We start from the raw sequence: 14,803 nt of genomic DNA, 5'->3' as shown, positions 1-14,803 counted from the left end.
TGTCGCTATGCATTATCTTGATGTTGGTGAAATATTTGGCATGTTCTTGGCGATAGTATTGGTTCATTATACTATGCTGTTTGAGATTTAACTGCACTAACTATGCCATAGAACTGGATTTATTTTTTATTTTTGCTTTAGTTCTAACTCTCAGCAATCTATTCTCCTTGGGGGTGCATCACGCCCAATGGATATGCTCCTAACTTATGACAGCATCAGAATTCACTTGGAAATACACTTCAATTTTCCATTATGAATTTGTATGAGAAGGAACTTGTATATATACGTAAATGCACGTACTTATTTGAATATGTGTTATTCATTTGATTCAACGAATATTAAACTATTACATAAAATTAAAAATTATAAGAACTAATTTAGACATGTAAATAGTGGTGGTGGGTCGGTGGCATAACCATCACAAAAACTAGTTGCAACCCCCGCGCGTTGCTGCGGGATAATTGTGTTAATTGAAGCATATAATTTCAGAGCTTTGTGTACTGAAAAACTGTGGCTACAACAAAAGAGCATCATATATATTGAACGTGTCCCTTACATTGATATCAATATTTTACGACAACAGAGAAAAGGAAGAAAATTAGACACCAAATTATTGGTCAAATACGGTCCTACTCCTACACAAATAGCATGGGATCCACTTAGGAAATCTGGCCAGCGTGCAGGACACTATTTACATGATTAAAAGGACTGTAAGGACTGTAAGATGTGACTGTTCTGAATGTGATATCTTTAACAACAAAGATAAAATGTGGGTATACAGCTGCTAATTGTATATTCTGATAACTATAACTATAGCCTTAAAAAGTAACTGTGAAAACACGAAGCAGGTAACTAATTTTCAGAAAACGTATCCACATTAATCACATTATGTGTGAACGGAAGAATTATATAGACAATATTCTGTGATCTGCAGTCTAAATACCATGGAGATTTTGGCATGCACCTTTTATTAGTAGATGGTGATGGTCAAATTCGAGAGTAACTGATCCCTCAATCCTGTTGATAGTTTGATACAGTGCAAACAGAGCAACAGTAGAAGTTGTTACATTTATTTATGTACTTTGGCATATATAAGAAACATGGTGATAAACAAACTTAAATCACACTCCGATCAATTTCTACCTAGAACATGATAGAATTACAAAATTATGTTAGGATCAAGATATCCATGTTATTGGTAAAAGAACATGGACTTGCCACTTGTGTGTTGTTCTGCAGAAATCAATGGTAAGAGAATAAGAGATAGATATGTCAGTTCGGTTAAGAGAGAGAGACAGAGAGAGAGAGAGAGAGAGAGAGATCGAGATATGCCATGGCAAATGCAGATCGAGCGAGGGAATGAGAGAGATATTGCGCCAACAAATTTTTAGGGCCATGTCGGTATGATGTATGGCAGCAATAAGGCATGTGCATTTACCCTTGATCGCTGGAGTTGTTCATAGACGATCCCGCATTTGTTCCAACAAATCGCATCGGCACTGTGAAATCTGCAGTACGTATACTGGAACAGATGAACAGCTACAGGAGTTCCATACAGAAAATAAAGTAAAAGAATTAAAAAGAAAAACATAAAGGTTTCCACTGTTATTTGACATTGCCATAACAACGTGAAGCATGAGCAATTCTACGGTCTTTCAGGAGGTACCATGAGGTACCAAAAATATAGTGTAAAATTTGGTACCTCATAGTATCTAGGTACCAAGACTTACCAAATTTATAATAGAAAAAGTGGTACCTCATGGTATCTCCTCAAGGACCGTAAAATTGCTCATCCAATGGAGTTGATGAATCGGCAAATCACATGATGCAGTGATACATTTATGCATTTAAATGTAATGAAGATGAAAATAAATTAGCACATCGGCAGTTATAAGAAGATGAATGGCTATGGCGTTTCAAGCAGCAGCTTTCAATTATTGCTTTACTGTTGGACTACAATTCTACAAACAGTCAAGTATCCTAGGGGGGCACCGCTCACATTCTGCACTTTTGGGCTTCAGAGAGCAAATCGATCTAACGGCTGGTACTCGGAGATGCATGTTCATCTAGCGGCTGACACAATCTTGATGACGTGGCTCGACGTGAGGGCTGCTTTATAGCAATTATTCCTATTAGTGGGTATCAACTATATAGGAAGAAATGATTGTTCTCCGGTACTATAATGAAGCGGCACCAGGGCAGATTCTCAAACAAGCAAAGAACGTCTATACAGCCAATTTTGCCTCTTTGTACTGTGCTCTGGGTCAGTAGCCAACCAGCCATGGCGCGGGGCAGCGGCGGAGACATCCCCTGACATGCCGATGTGGAATCGTGCGCGGTTCGTGGTTTTTTGAAGTGAAATTTCTCACTTTTCCAATTTCTTGGCCCATGGAATATTCTATTTTTCATATATGGCCGAGTTTAGTTCTAAAATTTTCTTCAAACTTTCAACTTTTTCATCACATCAAAACTTTCCTACATACATAAACTTTCAACTTTTCCATCACATTATTTCAATTTGAACCAAACTTTTAATTTCAGCGTGAACAAACACCCTTACAGAAGGTAACATGAGACCATGATCGAGCAATCCATGTCAAATCGCAAGCAGACTGATCGATCAACCGCTCACACTGTACACACGTACATGCATATTCCGTGACGGTGCAATGCACCAGTGCGAGCGCGTGTCATGCCACAAGCGAGGTAGGCCGATGGACCTTCACCCCAACCCTGCAGCTGCAGGTAGCGACATGTCCATGAGCACAGGTCGGCAGCGGCAGAGGTCGCACGATTCGCGAGCCGTACGAGGGGGCTGCATGGGCCAGCGACAAGCCACAGCCAGCCCGCGCGCGGTCCGTCAGTCCGCGGCCGAGCCGCCGCCAGCGCCAAGAGGCGGCGAGGGCTTCACGTGATGCGCGAACGTGCGATGGCGCCGGGCGCCCTGTGGTGTTGGTGTTCAGAGGGGGCGCAAAGCGGAATGTCGCCCAGCCCACAAGACAAGAGTGCCGATGTGGAGTTCATGCATGGTGTGGTCGACATGGATCAGAACTGGAGCCTGGAGCTGCCTCCTGCCGGGCGACCGGTTGCTCGCGGTTCCACTGCAGGTATACGGGTGTTTTCAAAGCTGGCTGGAGTAGCTCCCTGCATTGGTTCATCTGTTTTCGTATTGTGGCTGTGTTTAGATTTAAAGTTTGGGATCCAAACTTTAGTACTTTTCTATCATATCAACTTGTCATACACACAACTTTTCAGTCACATCATCTTCAATTTCAACCAAAATACAAACTTTACACTGTACTAAATACAGCCTTTGTGTTCCTAGCTACTACTACTCCTCTGTTCTCTTCTTGGTAGCTGCTGCTTCTGTGACTTGTCGGTTCTTTACCAGAAAAGGATATTGTTAAGATGTTGGCGCTGTTTTGCACAGGAGATTGCACAACTTATTTAACTTTTTTACTACCTCCGTCTCAATATAAGTGCAGTTATGATTTTTTATGTCCAACGTTTAACCGTCTGTCTTATTTGAAAGAAAATTATGATTAGTATTTTTATTTCATTAGATGATAAATCATGAATAATACTTTATGTGTGACTTTTTTTTTTAATTTATTCAAATAAGACATACGATCAAACGTTAGACACGGAAACTAATAACTGCACTTATATTAGAACGGAGGTAGTAAGTTTCTATAACTACTTTTGCTATTTTTCAATCCATTGTAAAACAAATTGATTCCTTAGGCCATTCATAATGCGTCCCATCCTCATACCTTGACCCAAGGAAAAAAAGCAAGAGCCATGTAGGCGGGGAGTTTTTTAGGTACTACTTCTATAATACACGGTGTCCTTAATGGATCCACGGTGCTATATGCAATTCAACCCATATATTTTTCATTGAAGTTCTTAGATTATATTCTATACTAATCATTTATTTTGCATAGGGAACCTTACTAGCTCTAAGATGCATACAAAAGAACCCCTACCCCACTAGTTAGTTGTCTCTCTTTTCTCTGCCTCAAATCTTGCCGGTTACTCCACCTCTGTCCTCCGTCACCACTTCCCTCCCATCCCCTCTCTGGCGCTGCTCTGCATTCCCAAAAATGACGCTACTCACCGCACCATCAGCGCTGCTCTCCCTTCCCCCCATCCGTCGACACCTTTCCTACCAACACCGCCGCCGCTCTACCTCCCCCACTCTGCTGGTGCTGCTTGGGAGAAGATGTGGCGGTGGCGGTGGCGGTGACTCGACAGCAGTGGGCATCTCTACCACCGTGGCGAGTTCTGCTCTCCCCTCCTCCTCTCTCTCTCTCTCTCTCTAATGGATTTAGCGGTGGCGGGGGCAAGAACGAGCTCAATGGCGTTGGGCGGCAACGGCGACGCGGCAAGGAACCTAGTGCTGCGAATGGGTCGGTGGCGTGGATCGGGGCACGACGACGAGCTCAGCGAAACAGCGACGAAAATGAGGTTTGGTGCCAAATCTATCGACTCCTCTTCTCCCGTAACCGCCATCTTCCATTCTTCTCTTCTCGGGGTGGTGGCCTCGCCGGCAACCGCCACTGCCTCGCACGGGGTGTAGGGGCGTCGCATGGGGCCACGCCCTCGCCCAACGCATCGCCCAACTCATGCCTCGACCTGCCCTGACAAACTCAGACGAAGAATGGGTGTCTCACTTTGGCTACGTGGTCTTCATGTTGGTAGCGGCAGATGCGGACGTGTTGCGAATCTCTGATGTGGCAGGCCAGGGCCGAACGCCAAATAAGCACACTGTGAATGGCCTTATCTTTGATATTTCATCATATTCATGAGCTGACCTTAGGGGTTGGTATTTGGTTAGACCGACACAATTCGGTTTGGTTTTTTAAATAATTTGGTTAGTTGAAAAATAAGAACCAAAAGTCACTGTACAAAATTCTCAAGACCGAGCGTCTCAGTTCGGTTTTCTGTTTTTTACTGATCTAACTGATTTATTTCATAAGCATCAATGGCATCAAATTTTATAGGGATCGATGGGCTAGGAAGGCTGACTGATTTATTTCCTAGGAAGGCTAGGAGGAGAGGCCGGATCGATGGGTCACTATAAGGAGGTGGAGGGGGGAAGAGGGGGGGGGGGGGGTAGGTGGCTAGTGGTGACAACAAATAGCGGTTGTGATTGCAAGGCGATGGTGGAGAAGTCTCATACTCACGTTGTTTGCCCTAGCTAGGGCCTGTTTCTTTACCCCCTACTTCTAGGCCATTGTGGGCTGCTCTCAGACTAGTTAGATATTCAGAGCTAGAAATTTTTTTTTGCTATATTTCCATTTTTAAAAGTCCATTCGGTTAATCGAGGCTCATGACCAAATTAACCGTACTTATATTTTGGTTAGTTCGATTTCCATTTTCGTGAAAAGTGTTGACCAGAGCCCTTATGTAGTGGCTCAGCTCCCGAACCATACATGAGCAAGCTCGTATGACCCTTCCTAAGAAGGTTGAAGCTCCCCTCTATAAAAGTCTTCACTCTTTTATTTTGGTTAATTATGCCCACTCCTAACTATTCTATCTAGGTATTTTTCAAGCTATCTATTCTTGACAAATTAATTTCTAGGTGTGAGTGAGGGTGGATGAGTGCGTGTAAACAGGGTGGAGAGAGAGAGAGAGAGACGGACGGTGCAATATGGTTGGATATTGGCCATCGATTGGGGGCAAGTGAGGGCATTGGTGCTACAACACAAGTTTTCTTTTTCTAATGTTGGTATAATTGTAGGACCAAATAGCAATAACTAAGCCAACCAGAGAGGGGGAATGGTTGTAGTACCAAAAACCAAAACTTTTAGTGGAATTAAAAATTACCCTTGAATCCAATGTAGATCGGTCTGACCGGAGTTGATCCGCTGGTCTGACCACACCTATGCTGCCGGTTTGACCGGTGTTGATCTCCTGATCGAACCGCCGAGCGATCACCTCTGCCTACTGTCAGTGTCGTCGGTCTGACCGCCGTATACCCGCCGGTTTGAATGGTGCGATATTGTCAGTCTGACTGCCGGTGTCCCACCGGTAGGACCGCCAAACTTGAGCAGACACAAACCGAAGATCCCTCAAAGTAGATTGAAACTTTATTACTTCTCACTGTATTTACAAAGTGCAACAACATCACTCATCACGAAAATTTTGACTAAACTCAAAACCTTAACTTTTCTCTAAACTCAACTCTCTCTAAAACAATACCGGGAGGCCACACACTCCCTCTCTATTTATATCCGAGGTAAGCAGCCTAAAGCCACGAACCAACCTTGTACAAGAAGTCCTAATCCCCTAGGAAACCTTTCTGTACAAGAAATAAACTTTACAAACTTCAATTGTACTAAATTTGGACTCCCTCCAAATTCGACTTCGTGTCCCATATGCACACAGTATCTCCATCGTATGCCATATGGAATCTTCACCAACCACATGCATTGATCTTTAGCCTAAGCATCCCGCATGATATCCTGATCGTTTGGACATCATCTTTTCCCAAGTTAACTCCCGATCCATCACCGGCAACACTCTCCTGAGGCATCAAGACCATCTACATATGCATCAACCAAGAAACCATATCCGAGCACAAGTTCTCACCAACTTGACTCATTGTTAGTAAACAATAGCATTACATAGGCATAGTATCCATCTAGAAGTTATAAACATGAATTATCCACGAATATCCAACAAATCAACTTGTAACCGAAACCGACGTAGAGTCGGCCGGTCAGACCGCGGGTTGGCCGGTCTGACCGCTCACATACAGGGCCGGCCCTGACTTTTTGGTGGCCCGGTGCGGAACAAAAAATAAAGGCCCCCATTCACCATACAAATACAAGATAATATTTAAAAATTCATTGTTATTAACGAATTTCACACTAATAAGAATCCTGCCTTGCCTACAAACTGAAAAGAAAACTATCATTGATATAAAAATCGAAATTAGTTTGAGTACATCTAACTGTTAGGTGGAGAAAATATAGACATGGGAATATGATTGAGGAAGATTTTGAATTGAACCCGCAGACTATGGCAGTCACGAAGAGATTAGAGATGCAAGCAATCGGGCAATGGGATGGGCATGACAAGCGAGTAGCCACGAACTCACGATCTGCTGTGACTGCGGGCTGCGGCGGCCGGGCGGCGTCGCAGCGACGCACTGTCTCCGCGTCTGGCGAAGTCAAGCAATGATGATATGCTCGATCGCTGATCGGTCTTCTGTCTTTTCTCTAAGCCTATCAGGCCTAGTACCATAGTATATATATTTTAGAGGTCCAGTGCGGTCGCACCGTCCGCACTGGCCCAGTGCCGGCCCTACTCACATAGCTCTGGTCTGACTAGCAACACCTGCCCGGTCTGATCGGTCCAGATTATCAGAGTTCATGTTCATCACCTGTAAATCCAATCATCTCCAAAATCACTTCGCCAAAAATCTTCCAAAAATCAAAACCAATAATCTCATATGTCAATTCTTCATCACATAATATGAATCAAACACATTTTGATTTTACAATAATAATATTCTGACCGTTGCAACCATAGTTGCATAAATCCATAATCACTTATTACAAGTTTTCCATACAAAGTGGAATAAAAAACATAAAGCAACTTCCTGAAAACAGTTTGATGAAACACACAATTTAATTTCACTTCGCACACAATCTATTGCCAAACCTCCAACCATGCGTGCTGAATAGCTCCATTACCACCCTCTCTAAAGTCTGTCCACGTCCAATAACCATCTCCCGTTGATCCAACAAATAGCTTTAGCTAGCTGACAAAAAAAAAAGGTTTGTTAGGCGGAGACCTAACCAAGTAACAACACACGGCCACGGGCGAGCCACCACTGTAAAATAGTATGGCAAAAGACGGACAACGTCGGCCAATGCGTTTGGCTTGGCCACGCCATAAAACGAAACATGCCACGAACCCTCGCGGTGGATGCTGTCCACTCCAGCTAGCCTCAACAACAACCGTTTCCCCCTGTGCGCGCCGCTGCGCACGCCAACACCCCTGTGCTGCTGTGCAGCAAGCAAAGCGCCCAAAGCAGATCGAGCTAAGAGAGAGCGGCACGTCGTTGATCTCCTCCCGCGGCTGGCTGGCACGCCACGTTGCCGGTGCGCTTTCCTCTCGTGGCGCATGAGACTCCCGGCGGCCGGCGCGTCCCCGTCCTATACAGTGTGGGGGCTTTCCCCTCGATCGGGTCTCGTCTTGTCTTGTATACTCGTGTGGGCGATTAATCTTGACCGTTCAGTGTTTTCCTCCGTCCAAACTGCTCCTCTACCAACTTCTGTTATTTTAGGTTGTTTAGTTGTTACTACTTCTACTAGTAAGGAATTGTCGTAGGATGGAGAAATAATTTTGGCTCCGTACATCGTCGGTTGTTGAGACCAGGAGGGGGCTGAACACGTCCACGAAAGCAATAGGAGTACAGCTTTGGTTAGCTACTGGAGAGTTGGTCGCTTTCAGCGCCCCGATCGATGTCGACGAGGAGGAGATGGATATCGACCGAAGTGGAGATGCGGAAATGGACACCAGACGTACTGCCAAGCAACACCATACGTCCCGTTCCATCATCGATCTTGCATCTGAGATTCTGAGCTCGCTCGCTCTCTCTCTCTCTGATCCGGCTGTACTCTATATAAAGCTCAGCTCGAGCTGAGCTGCCATGATCTCGTGGCAGAAGTGTGAGAAGAAGACCACCGCGAGAGCGAGAGAGATCGAGAGGCGAGAGGCGAACTGAGGCGCACCACCCGCGCGTGGCCGCGTGCGATCGAGCGAGCGAAGCCAGTCGTCGGTGGGCGCGTATGGGGAAGAGGCTGGAGAAGATCCAGAGCGCGGCGCGGGAGCAGAAGGCGAAGCTGTACATCATCGTCGCCTGCATCGCGCTGCTCGTCTGCGGCTGCACCACCGCCGCCCACCACCACCAGCGCAAGGGTACGTACTACGCAACACACACGCACGCACGCGCTTCTGCATTCGCAGTGTGAGCGATCAATGAAAAATTAATTTGCAAATGGCATCCTGCACGCACTGGCCGACCGACGAGTGACGAGTGACAGGCAGCATTACGCATTCACGCTGTGTCTCCAATTTTCGCCCAGGATATAGGCAATGCAAGTCTGCGAGATGCATTTGGCTTTCTACTGCAATATTGGGTGGTTCGAGGCTAATTAGTTCAGGGCTGAGCTCTAAGGCTAATTAGTTCAGTGGGAACTATGAGCTCTGCTTTAGATTGCCACTATACTCAGTTACTCACTGCTGCCACATTGTAAAATTGGAGCTGTTCGGTAGTACTGGCTGCAGTTTTGGCCAAATTGGCCTTACGCTACCTGTGTGCACGAGCTCCGTGTGTGAAAACATACTCTGCTTTGCTCTGTTTAACTAGTTGAACACAAACTAACATTTTTACTATCAATATTTTAAACAAAATATTAAGTACTTTAACTAGCCTGCACCACTAAATGGCGGGAAGTGTTCCACCTATAATGCAGAGTCACAAAATCCCTTGTTACATCTTGCAGCAAGTAAACGAGCCCACCTGATCACCAGTACATTGCACAAGGCCAATAAACGACCAGATACACTAAACCCCCATTCAGAAAGAGCAGCTTTTATGTCACGAAAGAGACGGCATTTTACTTTTGAAAAACAAACAAACAAACAAACAATTATCACACTCAGGCATAGTAGTTCCCTACTTAAAGAAAACAAAAAAAAAAATCCAATCCCTACAAATTACTACAAACGGAGAAGTGCACAGCTGCTAGAGATGGCAACGGATGTATACCCATAGGGTTCCCTTGCCCCACATCCACACCCGCGATGTCTAAATATTCCCACTTAAATACCCATATCCGTCGCGGGTATAAAATCTTCCCCATACCCACACCCGTGCGGGTAACGGGTATCCAACGGGTACCCATACCCATATAATTGACTTGTAGCATTTATATTTATGTACTATAATTAGCCATACTAGAGTTGTAAAACCATCAATATTTTCTCTAGCAACAATCTATTAACATGAGCGTTCAAAGACGAGTAAAAAAATTATACAACCACGTTACATAATTAAGAAATCAAATAATAATTTCATATAACTAGAATGGAACAATGCTTAAGATGTGAAAGGAGTTTCATACTATGATTTAGTAGTCATTAAGACTTATATTGCTTATAGTTTTAGGCTCAATCAACAGGTTTTTTCACCCACGGGTTGGTGGGTATGGGTGGGTAAACAACGGATCCATACTCACGTACCCAATGGATAAGAGTTTTGCCCATTAGTAAAACCATGGGTATAAGAGTAAAGAGTTAGAATACAATTAGCTCATAATAGAGTAAAAACCCGTCGGGTCTCGGGTTATGGGTTCCCATTGCCATCTCTAACCGCTGCTAACCGAGCCCCCTGCCCCTCCCCCAGTCATGGACGCATTGCAAAGGCGGAAGAGCCCAATGCAATGGCCGGGCTCCGTTCGCCGGAAAATGGCCGGGGCATCGGCAGCCGAGTCGCTACCTTTTTCTTATAGATGAGTTTTTTTAACCGATTTGTACATCCAACCGGATATATGCTGCCAAGGTTCCGTTCTTTTCTTCAATAAGAGTTGGATGAAGATTAAGATTTTCGTGGCACGCTTTTCAAACTGCTAAATAGTGTGTTTCGTGCAAAAACTTTATATATGAAAGTTGTTCTAAAATATCATATTAATCTATTTTTCAAGTTTATAATAATTAAAACTCAATCAATCATACGTTAATACCATATCGTTTTATGTAAAAAAAACTTAATCTTCATCTTTATATACATCTTCAGGAGAAAAGAACACCAACTAATTGGGAATTTAGCTTCTCAAACAATCCAACCTAAAATTCGCTCTTATGAAGATTTAAACTCAGAATTTTGGAGTGCTAAACTAGACTATGGATGTGTTGTTCAGTTGGGTTGGAAACTCATTCCTTCCACACGGAAAACGGAGCGACACATTTTCTTATGATTAATTAAGTATTTACTTTTTTTTTGAAAAATATATTAATACGATTTTTAAAAACAACTTTCGTATAGAAATTTTTTGTAAATATGCACCGTTTAGCTGTTTAAAAAGCGTGCACGTGAAAGACGAGAGAGGTGACTCTGAGAGACAGGGGCGGAGTTAGAGCGAAATGGAGGGTGATGCCACTTGCTTAATTTACTCTACTTTAGATTGAGTTTAAGCTGATGCGGATGCCTAAATTTGTATCGAGGGGGTTGCATACATGGTGAAAATAGGTGAGGTATAGCTAAATTTTTTTTTTGACTGAGTTCCTAGCCACCCCCTAATATATAGTAGCTCTGCCCCTGCTGAGAGAGATAGAGAGAGAGAGGGGTGAGTTGGGAAAGTTGGGAAATACCTAAGGCGTAGTATGCCAAGCTGTCACCGTGATATACGCATATGAGCGACTACGAGTTGGGTTTTGCTGACTCCAGTTACATGCATGGTTGCTTGCAGGGCAGAGACGGGATAGGAATAAGAAGTAGGTCGCGACGGGCAAAAGCTAGCGCTAAAAGTACTGCATTCACCACCATCGACAGTGTGCTATACTCCCCAGCAGACAGCTAATTTAGCTATCGATCGATCGACCAGCTACATTTATGCCTGCGTGCGTGACAAAATGCTGCATATGTTCTTGGTGCTTCATGTCCTAGCTACATATTACCTGCTGGGCACCAAAAGAAACAAAGTGACGGCCTAACGGGCAGGTCAAAGAACTAAGGAAACTGAAATTAAACCAGTACCAAGTGTACATGTAGATCGATCGATGCATGAGATGTCGGGGCACGTACAACGTACAATAGCCGGCCAACGGCATGTAAGTTTATTTTTTTGTCATCCATTAGTCGATTTATTAGTTGATTGATTCAAACCTATACTAGGCTTTATGTATTTGTAAAGAACTAAAGGTGAAGTTAGTGATTGAACTCTGGATATATGCTTCAAAAAATCTCAGCCCATCCACGTGGAGGCCGGGATTTTATTTCTAAATTCCGGCCCAACCACAACAAATACCGGCCCGCCAAACAAGACGGCGTTCGAAAAACGTTCTGTACGGTCGATATTTCACTAATAAAAACTTGAGAAGCAACTAGAGAATTTGGTGAAACTGATAAACTAAAATGGTTCATATCATCGACAATATACATGTTGAAACATAGACGAAATAGGGACATCCAGATGAAATATTATATAATCATCATGCACAAAAGAACTAGAATGTGCGCTCAAACTAGTCTTTAATTTTCACAGCTTGGCAAGCAACCCTGACAAAAAAAAAAAAAAGAAAAGAAGAAGACCTACAGTGCGAACATTCATGCTTGGGTCAGAGCATGAATCGGTGGGAATTCCCTATTAGATAAGTCCACTTGTCATCCCTCATCTTTATATCGAGTTTAATTGGTATCTCTAAACCACAATACCAGAAATCTTCACTCCTATCTTAGCAAAACCGTTTAACTCAAGTCCTAAGGTAGCATGGATATCCGTTTTGGTGATTTGGCATTGTATTGAGAAAAAAAAATTGAAACATGTGAGGCCCACAAGTAAATGGACTTCCACCTATTCCCTCTCTTCCACATGTCCACCTCTCCCCTCTCTTTGAGCTTGCCCGTCTGCACGAGGCTGTAACCACGGTGGGAGGTCGATGACGAGTCGACGAGGGAGTGCCAACGGTCCATGGCGAGGGAGCCGACGAGCTCAAGCCCACCAACCATCCTCGAGAAGGCCATGCAGCCACTATTCTGGAGGAGCAGGACCTCATCTCCACACGTCAACCCCACCATAAACTTTGTCGGTCCAAGCCGTCGAGGTGGCGAAGGGCTCGCTGCGGCTGGGCGCCTGGGGGACCACCAGCCATCGCCCCTCCCTCTGCACTGGACCAATGGGACCAAGCTCCATTGTTGCAGCGGCGCAGCTTCGCCGTCCAAGCCGCTGAGGTGGCAGGGGGCTGAGGAAACACACGGGTTGAGAGGAGAGGTAAGGGAAGGAAGAGAGAAAGAGAAGAGTCACTAATAGGTGGGTCCCACATGCTGACCCAACCTATTGGACCAGGTCAATGTGACACATGAGCGAAAATCACTCTCAAAACCACCGAGAGAGTTAAATTGCATCGATTTTAATAGTTGAGGGGTTAAGATATCTGGTATTGTGGTTCAGGGGTACGAATCAGATTCAGATTGTACCTTACATTAAGGGAGTCAAACTAGACTTAATCCAACATAGAAAATAGTATAGTAGGCCGTAGCGGCTCTTGGCCCAATAGCCCATCTCGTTCACGTTCAAGCTAAGGGGCTGTTCTCCATAGGCACAATGGGCTGCTAGTGGCTAATGGTGATGCCAGAAGGACGGCGAGGCGACAAGGCCTCCGTAGGAGCTACATGGTCACACTGATGGAGGAGGGCGGTGGTAGTGGTGCGGTTGTGGCACATCTGGTGGTGGGAGTCATCAGAGACGAGTGAGGAGGTGGGGCGGTGTACCTCTGAGCTCCAAAAGAAGGAGGTGCTTGGATCATGGCGAGAAGCTATGGCATCAAAAGCCATGGTGGGGGATAGTCGCACATGATTGGGAGATTTTAAAAGAGAGAACCGAAGCCTCTCTCAACCCTCTTTGTAACTACCCTATATGCGTCTGTAGATCAGATTCCTCAAACTAGCTCTAGACTTTTACAGAGGAAACTTGCTCTTCCAACCCTCACATGCCTAGGACTACCTGATCCGAAGATCTTGGCCAACATGCCTAGGACTACCTGATCCGAAGATCTTGGCCAAGAATCGTTCGGTCCTGATACCTTTTGTTAGGTTCCAAGGCCAAATTAAACTAAAGAAAAAGTTCAGAATTTAAGGATGGTAGCTACCTATTGGGAACCTACAGGAAGGAAAGTGAAGAATTTAAAGGAATGTGAAAGAAAATTAGGCACCGCAAGAACAAGAGATGAATTAGGGTTTATCTTCGATTGATAGCAAACAGAGAATCGGGTCAGCTTATATAGAGTCCGTTCCAACGAATCGAGATAAGACAGTGTAGCTTTGTTTCAGCACTAACGATAAAACATAGGGCATCCACAATGTGGTATAAGAGCTTATAATAGCTATTAAAGTATTCCTACTACCAGGTAAGATATATTATGAAAGTAGTAAATAACTACTACCAAACAATAGCCTTACTACCAAGTTATAAGCACTTTATGGTGGGCCATACATATTTTTTTAGTTGTGGCATGGCTTATGTTTGAGGATTTTTTAGGTGGGTCTTATCTTACCACCCATTTTACATATGTATATATTGTGGGATGTTTTCAATCTACTACTCCCTCCGTCCCATTTTAAGGACAACCATGAGTTTTCGTGCTCAATTTTGATTGTCCGTCTTATTTGAATTTTTTTTATAATTAGTATTTTTGTTGTTATGAGATGATAAAACATGAATAGTATTTTACTCATGACTTATGTTTTTAGTTTTTAAAAATAATATGGATAATAAAAGTTGAACGTGGAAAACCATGGCTGCACTTAAAATGGGACGAAGAGAGTATTATCATCTAACACGGGTCCACCTTACTATCTAGTTTTACAAAAAAAAAAATTGGATGCTACGCAAAGTGGACCATAGAATCTTCATTAGCGAATCGGAATCCTGACATCTTAGCCGTCCATCTCCAGGTTACCTCCTATATATTCTTGTTCTTTTGCAACATTCAGAGTTCTCACATCTTCAGACATCTCCTGTCTTCTGCTGGAAATCGGCTGTGTGTCGACCCACCCACAACTAACCCA

At 44.0% G+C, this 14,803-nt stretch overlaps 1 long non-coding RNA gene across 1 annotated transcript; it reads left to right on the top strand.

Annotated features, from left to right (window-relative positions):
- Nucleotides 1–8,140: 8,140 nt before the first annotated feature.
- Nucleotides 8,141–11,965, top strand: LOC136356512 (uncharacterized). Its single transcript, XR_010741384.1, has 2 exons — nucleotides 8,141–8,934; nucleotides 11,487–11,965. It is a non-coding gene; the product is annotated as an uncharacterized lncRNA (long non-coding RNA).
- The last annotated feature ends 2,838 nt before the right edge of the window (nucleotides 11,966–14,803 follow it).

Source organism: Oryza sativa, chromosome 5, assembly GCF_034140825.1.
Source record: "Oryza sativa Japonica Group chromosome 5, ASM3414082v1".
In the NCBI taxonomy this organism is placed as follows: Eukaryota; Viridiplantae; Streptophyta; class Magnoliopsida; order Poales; family Poaceae; genus Oryza; species Oryza sativa.
The sequence above is the reverse complement of the archived record's forward strand: the minus strand, read 5'-3'. Positions and strand labels throughout refer to the sequence as shown.